General features: G+C 47.4%; 1 long non-coding RNA gene across 1 annotated transcript; it reads right to left on the reverse strand.

Moving 5' to 3' along the window:
* Positions 1–1,846: 1,846 nt before the first annotated feature.
* LOC309855286 lies at positions 1,847–9,036 on the reverse strand. The gene is made up of 3 exons (XR_014306714.1): positions 8,713–9,036; positions 8,259–8,475; positions 1,847–2,222 (listed from the first exon to the last, which is right to left on the reverse strand). It is a non-coding gene; the product is annotated as an uncharacterized lncRNA (long non-coding RNA).
* Positions 9,037–11,332: the final 2,296 nt, after the last annotated feature.

The following is an 11,332-nucleotide window of genomic DNA, read 5'->3' on the forward strand; positions in this document are numbered from 1 at the left end:
CCGGAGGGGGTCTCCTTCCGAGGTTCTAACTTTGGAATTTGCTCTGGGTTCCCTCCCCCTCTTTGGGTCAAGTGTGTTGTTTTTCGGAGCAGGTACCCGCGAGTAGCACCCGCTGTTGCCCTCTGCTCGCGCTTGCCTATGGCGCCGCTGAACGGAGCACATCTTTTCAAGCGTGGATTAGCCCCAGTGCGTCGTTCATCACACACAGTCCCTATTTTGAATTGCCCTTTATACTTTTCCAGGAGCCTTGGTCTTTGAGACCCCCAGAGCACCATTCAGCAGCTTAAGAAGGAATTATCCCCGTTTTAGTGAACAGAATCTTGAGCTCAGTGAGATGCAAGGGTCGCGGTGGATGACAGTCCCCTCGACGCTTCCTTAACATCTGGAGCTTAACTGCCTTTGTAACACCGGTCCGCAGTCCACAGGGCTGGCCGTTGCGTGCGGTCTCCCCCAGGCTGGACTGTGGGTTTCCTTGAGGGCGGGGACCGCGTCTGCACTTCCCATGCGTAGGTGCTCAGTAAATGCGGACCGAAGGCGCAGTGGCTCCGGGAGCGGGATCTAGGTCTCCTGTGTCCTAGTCTAAGGGCATCCCGTCGTCCGCTGCCTTGGCGGTTCAGCAGCAACACATTGGGACATTTCTAATTCAGCCACTGAAGTTATTTTGTTTGCAGCAGAGGAAGAGTCCACTTAATTGCAGTGCTCAGTAAATGAAAAGCTTTTACACAGAGAAGATGGCAAGATGGTGGTGGTGGACAGATTCAGGACACAGGGAAATGAAAGCCGTAGGTTGTCCAGGCATCTCTGCTTGGAACTCACCCTGGGTTTGTTCTGGGTGAGTCTGTGTTGGGATGTTCAGCGTTGTATGGTTAAGGCTACAGGTGGGCTGCCTGGGCTCTGTGTGCCCATCTCTGTCTCTACAAATCCCCCCTCCTTCCAGCTGGCCTGTCTTCGGATTGATCCTGTCGATACCTAAGAGCTTTTTTGTCTCCGTGGTTCAGTATGTAATTCAGCTGGGCATGCTTAATAAGTTTCGTAGTCGAGTGAATGAGTCAGAGAAATGGAAATATTGGGGTTTATCAACTCTAGGAATGGGGTTTAGCTTGCAGCATAAAGGGTTTGAATTAGTTGTAATTTAAGAATTTCCTGACTGTTAAACTTTGGAATGAACTATGAGTAGAAGTTGTGGGATTCTGTTCCCAGGAAGCTTTCTGCCAGGCCTGGGTTGTTCAACTGTGGTGTTGCCTAGAGGCTGAGGAGGAACTTCAGTAGATGATCTAGCATTTCTGAAAATTCCTTTCTTAAGGCTCCTGTGATTTTTCTGACAATACACAGCATTATCAAGCAGATAACCCTGGGATTTCTTTTAAGTGGTTGAGTGAAGATACTCTATTGTCAGACTGCCTGGGTTCAAATCCTGCCCTTTCACTCCTCCCTGTGCCTCTTATTAACTGTATGACCTTGCAAAATGATTTAACTGTCTGGGCCTCAGTTTCTTCATCTGTAGAATGGGGGTAATAATAGTACAACCCTTCTAGGATTGTTGCAAGCAGTAAATGGCAGATCAAGGAAGGTGCGCGCGCGCGCGCACACACACACACACACACACACACACTGTGATAACACCTCACACCTGTCAAAATGGCTAGCCTCAAAAAGACAAGACATACCAGGTGCTGGCCAAGTTGCGGTGAGAAGGGAACCCTCTTGCACTGCTTGTAGGAATGCAAATTGGCATGACCATTGTGGAAAGCAGTATGCAGTTTTCTCAAAAAATTAAAAGTAGAAATACCTTATGATCCAGTAATTCCACTACTGGGAATTTACCCAGAGAAAAGGAAAACACTAATTTGAAAAGATACAGCACCTCTATGTTTATTGAAGCATTATTTGCAAAAGCCATGATATGGAAGCAGCCCAAGTGTCTACCAACAGATGACTGGATAAAGATGATGTGGTGTGTATATATATATATGCAACGGAACATAACTCAGCCTTTTAAAAAAGAATGAAGGTTCTGGACGCCTGGGTGGCTCAGTTGGTTAAGCTTCTGTCTTTGACTGAGGTCATGTTCCATGGTCCTGGGATCGAGCCCCTCACTGGGCTTCTTGCTCAGTGGAGAGCCGGCTTCTTCCTCTGCCTTTGCTGCTCCTTCTCCTTGTGCTCTCTCTCTGACAAACTCTTAAGACAATGAAGTTTCACCACTTGTGACAACATGGATGGACCTGGTGGATATTATGGTAAGTGAAGTAAGTCACACAGAGAAAGGTAAGTGCCATAAGATTTCACTTATATGTGGCATCTAAACAACAAATGAGCAAACAAACAAAAAGCCAGACTCTTAAATACAGAGAACAAACTGGTGCTTTCCAGAAGGGAGGTGAGTGGGGAGGGGACAGGAGAAATAGATGAGGGATTAAGAGGTATGAACTTCCAGTTATAAAATAATTAAGTCATGGAGATGAAAAGTACAGCATAGGGAACATGGTCCATAATACTGTTATAATGTTGCATGGTGACAGATGGTGGGTACACTTCTCATAGTGAGCACTGAGCCACATATAGAATTGTCAAATCACTGTGTCGTGTACCTGAAACTAACATAACATTGTATGTCACCAATGCTTCAAGAAAACAAATACATACAATGTTTGGCCCATTTTAAAGTGTTCAGTAACATTAGCTGTTGCTGTTTTAAATAGCAAATTCCCGTAATGGGTTCTTGTCTGTTTGTAGATTTGCAATATTAATGTGACAGAACGTGAGAGAAGGATAAGCTGAAAGTTACGTGGTATTGAGGAATGACCAAATGAAGGCTTCTCAGAAGGAGAGATGAGGGACTCTGAAATGCGGCTTCAACAGATATTTTACAATACAAATTTCATAAAACATTATCGAATGCTTTCCACGTACCAGGCCCTACCCCGTTCTCATTTTATATAATCTTGAGGTCAGCCCTTTGAGTTCAACTCCCTTCTAGAGGAGGAAGTTGAAGCTTAGAGAAGTCAAGGGACTGCCCCGGAGCACAGAGCGCGTAAATTGCAAAGCAGAATTCAAGCGATCCCAAGAAGATCTGTTCCATTATAGTAAGTGAATGAGAAAATAATGATTCGACTTAAAAACGCACACACAAGAGTTACCGCATTTATCTCATATGTAACCTTTCAGGAATGTAGACCAATGGTTCGAAATCACAAGTACTTTAAAATTGGGCTCGTTCATTTTGCAGTTGTGGGTTGTAGTAGGATAAAAAAAGTACTCCCATCCCAGTCACCCACCTTTCCCTATCTCTGGATTGCTGTTTGTATTTAGTCCTCTTACCAAGCTTGTTGTTGGTGAGAGAGCCAGTCCAAGGTGAAAAAATATGCCTTTTTAAAGATTTTTTAAAAGATTTTTAAAATTTTTTATTTTTACTTATTTGACAGAGAGAGAGAGAGAGAGATCACAAGTAGGCAGAGCAGCAGGCAGAGATAGGTGGGGAAGCAGGCTCCCCGTGCTGAGCAGAGAGCCTGATGCGGGGCTCGATCCCGAGATCATGACCTGAGCCAAAATCAGAGGCTTAACCCACTGAGCCACCCTGGCACCCCAAGACCCCCTTTTTTTTGCACAGAGCAGAATCATTAATAACCAGGTGAGCCCCAAAGGAGCCAGGCAACTCTTAAAATCTTGGTCTTCATTTATATCACAAGATTGGAAGTTGCTGGGAAAAGTTTTTGATTTTTCTTCTTTATGCCTCAAACAGGGAATAAAGGTCTTTTTTCAGGACATTTGATCCTAGTAAGATTTTGGTGAATGTGGGAGAAGAGAAGTAAAGAACTATATCCTTAATAATGACGAAGGGGGTTATTTCCAACACGCTTCTTGTATTTTCTGTTGGAAAAACCAGGATTGGTGCCTTTTAAGAACAAAAGGATATTTGCTCGGGGCTAATAATGTTTCTTCAAAGGAGTGTGGTAAAGGGATCAAAGAGGAATCATGGAAAAAAAAATGAAGTTGGAAATCGGTTGGAAGTCACCTAAAGATCATTTTGTGATATGTTTTTACAGCTTTATTGAGGTATAATTGACCTACAATAAAGTGCATATAGGGTGTACAACTTAATAAGTTTTGACATATGTATACACCTGTGAAGCCATTACCACAATCCAGATAATGAACATATGCTCATGGCCCCACATTTCCTTATGCCCCTTTACAGTCTTTCCCTCCTGCCCCACTCCATGATCCAGCAACCCCGATTTTCAAGCAACAACTGATCTTGTCACTATAGATTAGTTTTCATTTTGTACAATTTTATACAAATGGAATTCATACAGTGTGGATTGTTTTTGGGGAGAGGGTGTATCTGGCTTCTTGTAAAAAATTATATATATATATATAATTTTTTTAAACCCAGAATAATTTAGAGATTCGTCTGTGTTGTTGAGTGTTAACGGTTCATTCCTTTTTATTGTTATGTTTTTTTTTTTTAATTTTTTTTTTTTTAAATTTATTTGACAGAGAGAAAGATCACAAGGCAGAGAGAGAGGAGGAAGCAGGCTCCCGCCGAGCAAAGAGCCCGATGCGGGGCTCGATCCCAGGACACTGAGACCATGACCTGAGCCGAAGGCAGCGGCCCAATCCACTGAGCCACCCAGGCACCCCTTACTGTTATGTTTTATTCCATGGTCCAGCTACACAACAATTTATTTACCCATTCATCTGTTGATGGACATACACATCGTTGCCTATGATTTTAATATAATCCGTTTATGTTACTCATGGAAGAATAGAAGGCAAAGGGGAGGAAGTCTCCAGGGCAGGGATTAGGTCAAGGTCCACAGTGCATTTGTGGAGTGAGAGAAAGCAGCCTGCTGCCTTGGGAAATGTCCAAGAGGCCTGGTGGTTTGAAGTATGGCTTGGCTTCTTTTGCCTGGGATGACCATTCTTTTGACATCTCTGAATCCATAATAATTATTAGGAGTTAAAAAAAGATTGTATGCATTTTGTCTGCATATATTTATCTGTACCTCTCTCTATCTCATGGATAGACTCCTTTTTGCAGTAGACAAAGAGGCACCTTAGATACTTGGCATGTGAATCTTGGAAGTTAAGGGAATCCATGTTCCATTCTGGGCCAGTCTTTTTCCACCTGGGGTCCTCATTTCATCCCTCCTGTGTCCTCAGGGACTGAGAGCGTTCCATCATCTCCCCACTCCACCAGCCCTTTGGATGTGGGATGAAGACTAACCAGTTGCAAACTGAAGGGCTAGGTCCCCTCAGATGTACTTCTCCCTCGAAAGTCACCTCCCACTGTGCATTCAACACTGCAAGCCAACCACTCAGCCTCTACCTTAATCTGCCCCATTCATTCAGTTCTCATTGTTCCTTGACGCTGCACCCCTCTTCCCCAAACACTGTCCTAGTTCAGGGCTTTATCTTTTCTCACTTGGGTTATTATAATAATCTGCCTTTGGGGCGGCTGAGTGGCTCAGTTGGTTAAGTGTCTGCCTTTGGCTCAGGTCATGATCCCTGGGTCCTTGGATGGAGCCCTGCTCTGGCTCCCTGCTCAGGGCGGGGAGTCTGCTTCTCCCTCTCCCTCTGCCCCTCTCCCAACTCCTGCTTTCACGCACGAGCGCACACGCGCACGCTTTCTCTCAAATAAAATATTTAAAAAAAACCCTAAAACCTGATCCTATGGAGAAAAAGCTTCCCATCTCTTAGCTAGTCATATACGATCTTCCGTGAGATGATTCCCCAACCTACAGCTCCAGCTTTGTTGATATTATTCCCTGGCTTTTGTGTGTGTTTTGCCAGAAGAGCCCTTACTCATCCCTCAAGCCCCTTCTAAATGCTTCCTCTTCATGTTTTCACAGCATCCGTGCCACCTCCTCCTAGGGCACCCCTCCAAGATGCTGAAACATTCTGGTTTTGTCCGTCTGAGTCCCAGAGGGCACGGGATTCTTTTTATTCCTCTTTGTGTCACCCACCCTGACCCCGGCAGGTCTGGCGGAATTCCTAGTATATAAGCAGCTCTCAATACATGCTTGTTGAAAACAGTAGTAAACATCACGTGACCCTTTGGGACCTAAAAACGCGCTTTCAGTTACAGGAGCTCATCAGAACCTAACAGTCCTTGAGGATAGTATGAGGTTCACCCCATCTTATAGAGAAGTGCGGGTGAGCTGGGTAAGTCACTTCCTGGTGTGCTCGTTGATCCAGTATTCCCCTCCCCCCAACGCTTGTAAATTTGGAAAATGTTGGTGTATCAGGATAGCAGTTTAGCTCAATTCCATACACTTTTATTAAGCACCTACTAGCTACAGCTAGTAGCACCTATGAGCTACAGTCTTACCTGCTGAAAGTTATTAGGAGTGAGATTGGCCACCTGTGCCTGCTAATGTCCAATGGCAGGTTTCTCAACCCTGCTGTTAACACTTTAGGCTGCAGAGTTCTTTGGGGTTCTTTTGGGGGGAGGCTATCCTGTGCTATCCTTGGATCCTCTAACCCTAGATGCCACTAATGACTGTCCTTCTCGCTCCTACCCAGTTGTGACAATCAGGTACATCCCTAGACATTGGCAAATGTCCCCTGGGTTGGTGGCAGGGACGTGACAAAATTCCTCCTAGCCAAGAGCCACCATTGTATGGTGAGACTTAGAAACGGGGTTCGAGAAAGATCAAGCTTTTCCAGGCACGACAGATGTTGCCCCGGTGTGGTTCTGTGCGGGCCAAGAGAGTCTGGTGAGCAGAGTGTGGACAGAGAGGCCCTGAATGTGGACGAAGGGAAGCAGAGCCCAGGAGTCAAGGATGGGGAGCTGGCATTGCTGGTAGGGTCCTAGAGAACCTATGAGGATAAATCCCCGGGGGGTTCGGGGCCGGGAGAGGTCGAAACATTTGTGTATGGGTAGGACATGTAGATCTCAGCTAACTTGCTGAACTGAATTCTAAAGAAGGAAGATCTGCCTTGGGGAGCAGCTGGGCTATAAATCCTAAAGGGGAGGACTTTAATGCCACTCAGAAATCAGGCCTGAAACACCGTAATGTTTGTCAGTCCACATTTTAGTGTTCTTAAGTAAGTGTGCAGGGTGTGGGGGATGAAATATGGCAGGTATTTGATTTAAAAAGCCTGCACAGATTTAATGTCCTGATAAAATGTATTAAATCTTTTAAGGTTTTAATGAATCTAGTATGTGTTTCATAAATCAAGAACTCTGCTAAGCCGTCTCCTGGTTTAATAAGAGTAAACTAGGAAATTGCTGTGAGCAGAAGCAAAATACATTTATATCACATTGAAAAGTAATAGAGTTTTAAGCTGAGGGGGTCTTCCTGGGCTTTTTAAGCTGTTTGCTTATTACATTGCTCCAACTCCTTCAAATATTAAACCCCAGGCAAACACATGCTTAACCGTATCAAGATGTGAACTAGCACAAAGGTAAGGATTATTTGTAAGAGAGCAGAAAACAAAGCCCGTGTTTCCTCACACGGAGACCTCAGACCAAGTTGATTTCTGCCCTGGAACCTCTGGCTTTGTGTGTATCTGGGTTTGAGGAGGTTGGTTAAAAACCCCTGTTATTAAACCCTTTTCCTAAATTCCCACAACCCTCCATCCTCACCACCTCAAAACATTCTCGGGACTGACGTGGTAAGTGTATAAAATACTTCTAGAACTTTACACCTAACTGCCGAGTGACCTGTTAGGGCTGCTGGTCAGACTGTCCAGACCAAGCAGGCAGAAGCCTCTTCCCCTTGTCTTAAACCCGAGGGCTGTAATGTTTGCTTTTGTCCCCCTGCCTTCCTTTTTTTTCACGAACTTCCCCAGTCCCACAGCTCAGGCTCCCATAGGGGTGGGGAGGAGGTGCACTGGGGTGTGGGTGTAACAGATGGGTCTCTGTGAGCAGGGCTGGAGATCGAAACCCCTGTTACTCAGCTTCCTTTGTGGACGGGGCAGGTTCTGGGTGAGATGGGTGGCTCAGGGCACTGGGGGGAGGTAGTGATGGAGGAAGAAGTTGGAGGGGGGAGGCTGGAACATTCCTGCACACAAAAGCTGGCAGGGCTTGTGAGCTCTGCAGGGGAGGGAGCCGGCCCCATAAAGCTCAGTGTGGAGAAGCCTGTCCGACCTCATTAGCTGTCACCGGCAACAATACTGATCTGGCAATAAAGGCGATTCCAAACCTGTTGGTCATTAATCACCCGCCTGACAGTTGAGAATGGAAGTGGAAAAACCTCATCCCCTCTACCCTTCCCTTCCTCCCCTGGCCCAGTTCTGGGGTTTCAAGTTACCTCTTGGTATATATGGAGTTCGCTGCTGGGGGCTGGTTTCTTCCCCCTTGGCTTTTCAAGGGGACTCTTTCAGGGTGGAGAGGCCACAGGTTGGCCAGAGCCTGGCACACCACGGTTCTGCACAGAGACAGAGGAGCCAGGGGGAGACAGGAGGTGGCTTCAGAGGTCAACCCTGGGCCGTGACCTCCCTGGGATCCAGGGCTGGGCCTTGGCAAGCCTGTGGAGTTGGGGAAGCCTGTCGTCAGCGCTGGGCCTCGTCTTTCCACACCCTTTCGCTGTTCCCTGTTCCCTGGCATTCCCCCCCCCCCCCCCCACTCCTTAGACACTACGTGCGGACGCATTTCCCTGTTAGTTCCCTTTCCCTCTCCTTCCTCGCCCCCACCTTCTGTTCTCATCCAAGCTAAGCAGGTCCTGTGCTCAGTACAAGTTTTCGTTTTGGTCCTGTACATCTCACCTTGAATGCAAGCCCGTGTGCCTTCCCAGGGGGCGCGGGTACCGTAAGCTTCACCCGTAAGGGTGGTAAGTGGTGAGCAGTGACTTTGGCGATAGCGCTCCATGGCCTACGGGGCGGCAGTCCGCGGGCGGGTCGCCGCGTGGACGGGGGAGGACAGGCCCAGGCTGCGCTGGCGCCCCTACCGGCGGCTGCTGGGAAGTGCGCCTCGGTTGCTGGTCCGTTTTGGGCCGGTCAGTACAGGGAGGGGAGAGCAGAGAAAAAGCAGTGTGCCAGAGAGAACATCTCCGGACCAGACTAGCTGAGGACGCCCACAGCCTTCCAGCTGCTGGCATGCTCCTCAGTGTCCTTGAGCCAGGCTGCCTTTTAGAGCGAGGATGTGGGGGCAAGAGGGGTGTGGAGAGTTAGCCAGGAACTCCTGAACCGGTAGCCGGAATATAATTGGTGTACTTCTTGGCTCTTCGGATGGGCAGGCTCAAGACAGAGTAAACTGAATTCCAACAATCTGGCAGGGGGGAGAGGTTGCAACATCAACTTCTCAGTGGTCTAAAATAGTCTCGTTTCCTGGACTTTTCTGATTCCCATGGGTTCCCACTGACCCTGGCCATGCCCACATCTGTTGGCACTGCCTGTTCTCCCCAGGGCAGGGGGCAGAATCATCTGTCCACATTCCGATCCATCCAGACTACTCCGACAAAGACAAATTCCCATGACAAACTTATAGAAGCAAAATGGAAAAAAAGGACAGACACCATAATAGTTTTTTGAGGCCTATTTTCCAATATCCTTTATACCCCTTCTTCTTTCACTCCCTATGGCTGTCATTACCCCCCAGCTGTGCATTAGAATCACTTGAGGGGCTTTTACAAAATAGTGATGCCTCCACCACATTCTCTGATACTCTGATAAAATTGTCTGGGGTCAGGCCTCCATGGGGAGTTACTGTTAAAAGCTTTCCAGGTGAGTCAAATCTGGGCTGGGCAGAGAAGTCCTGGTGTAATACCTTTAAGTTCAGCATGTCCATTCATACCACACAGTACCTTTGCTTCTGAGGTTTCCCGTGTCTGGAATGCCCTCCCCCTTCTCTCTGACTGAGGACCCAACCAAAGGGAGCCACGCATATCAGGGGCCACTCCTAAACAATGTGACGTCATTCAAAAGAGAGAAACAGCAAAAGACATCCTTAAGAATACACCGTGCACACACAGCATTTTTATTTAAAGACTAAACCGTCTGATACTAAGTATACGTGTTCTAGGAGCTCTGGGGAGAGAGAAGTCAGGGAGGGCTGGGGTAATCAAGGAAGACTGTATGGAGGAAGGGGATGGGGGCTCAGCATTGGTGGATGTGCCGGGTGTGGGTCAGGGGACAGCAAGAGTTGAGGACTATAGGCAGAGGGCATGGGCCAGAGAGTATTCTGGAAGCGGGAATGATGCAGTCAGGTGCTGGGGACAAGGACAAGGTCTGCTTGATCAGATGGAAGTCTTGGCTTCCTTCCATGCCCCCCACAGCGTGACTGTAAATCGCATGCGGCCAAGTAGCTCCGTGTATTGTTCAGCTGCTCCTGTGTGTGTGTGTGTGTGTGTGTGTGTGTGTGTGTGTATCCTTCTAGCCATCAGATCTGTCAGCAGCTGGAAGGCAGGGACCATACTCATGTAAGTTGGGACCTGTCATTCAATTCCATTTAAATCAACTCAACTCCATTCAATTCACTGTATATTTAGTGAGTGCCAGCTCTGTGCTTTTAGGATTCAGTTAAATAGGTCGAGGCATTGGCCCTCCTGAGCTTGGATGCTAGCAAAGGCATGCGAACAACAATGAACACAATAAGTAATATATAGATAAATTACACAGTCTAGTGAAAGGTGGTAAGTACCACAGAGAAAAGAAAAAGAAGAACAGGATAAGGGCATCGGGGATGAATGTGTGTGGGTGAGTAGCACACGTGCCTAGGTGTGTCGAGTTTTCACATGGAACGTATTAAATAGAAGGTTAGACCAGGTCTCACAGAGGAGGTGAGAATTGATCAAAGGCTTGAGGGAAATGAAGGAGTTGACCACATGGCCATGCAGGAGAGAGGTTTTCCAGGCAGAGGGGACAGCTGGAGCAAAGTCCCTAAGTGGGAGTCTGTCTGATGTGCCCAGGGGAGGCACGGAGGCCGCGAGGCTGGAGCCCACAGTGCTGGGACAGGAGCTGTGAGGGGAACAGGGTGGGGGGGGGGCAGCGGCTGACTCATGTGGGGTCTCAGAGGACACCCTGTGGACTTTGGCCTTCACTCCAGGTGAGACGGGAGGGTTTCAAGCAGATTAAGTGATGTGATTTGGCTGTGGGGCTGCTGCATTAACCACAGAGGATGGGGGTCGGGGTGGGCTGGAGGGCAAGCACAGAAGCCAGGAGACCTGCCGTGGCACTGAGCGCTGCACACACGGCCAAACTCATGCAACTCGGTGAAAGAAGACCTTCAAAATATTCACAGGCAAAGGCTGCACATTACGCCTGTATATGTTCATTAAAAGCTTTATTAGAAGATGATTATTTAGATTTTTGACCTGATGGAATAAGACTGACCATCCAGATTATGTACCGGGCTTGGCTTCAAAAGACATTTCTCGCACCTAACCAA

This window comes from Mustela nivalis, assembly GCF_964662115.1.
Source record: "Mustela nivalis genome assembly, chromosome: 20".
Classification (NCBI taxonomy): Eukaryota; Metazoa; Chordata; class Mammalia; order Carnivora; family Mustelidae; genus Mustela; species Mustela nivalis.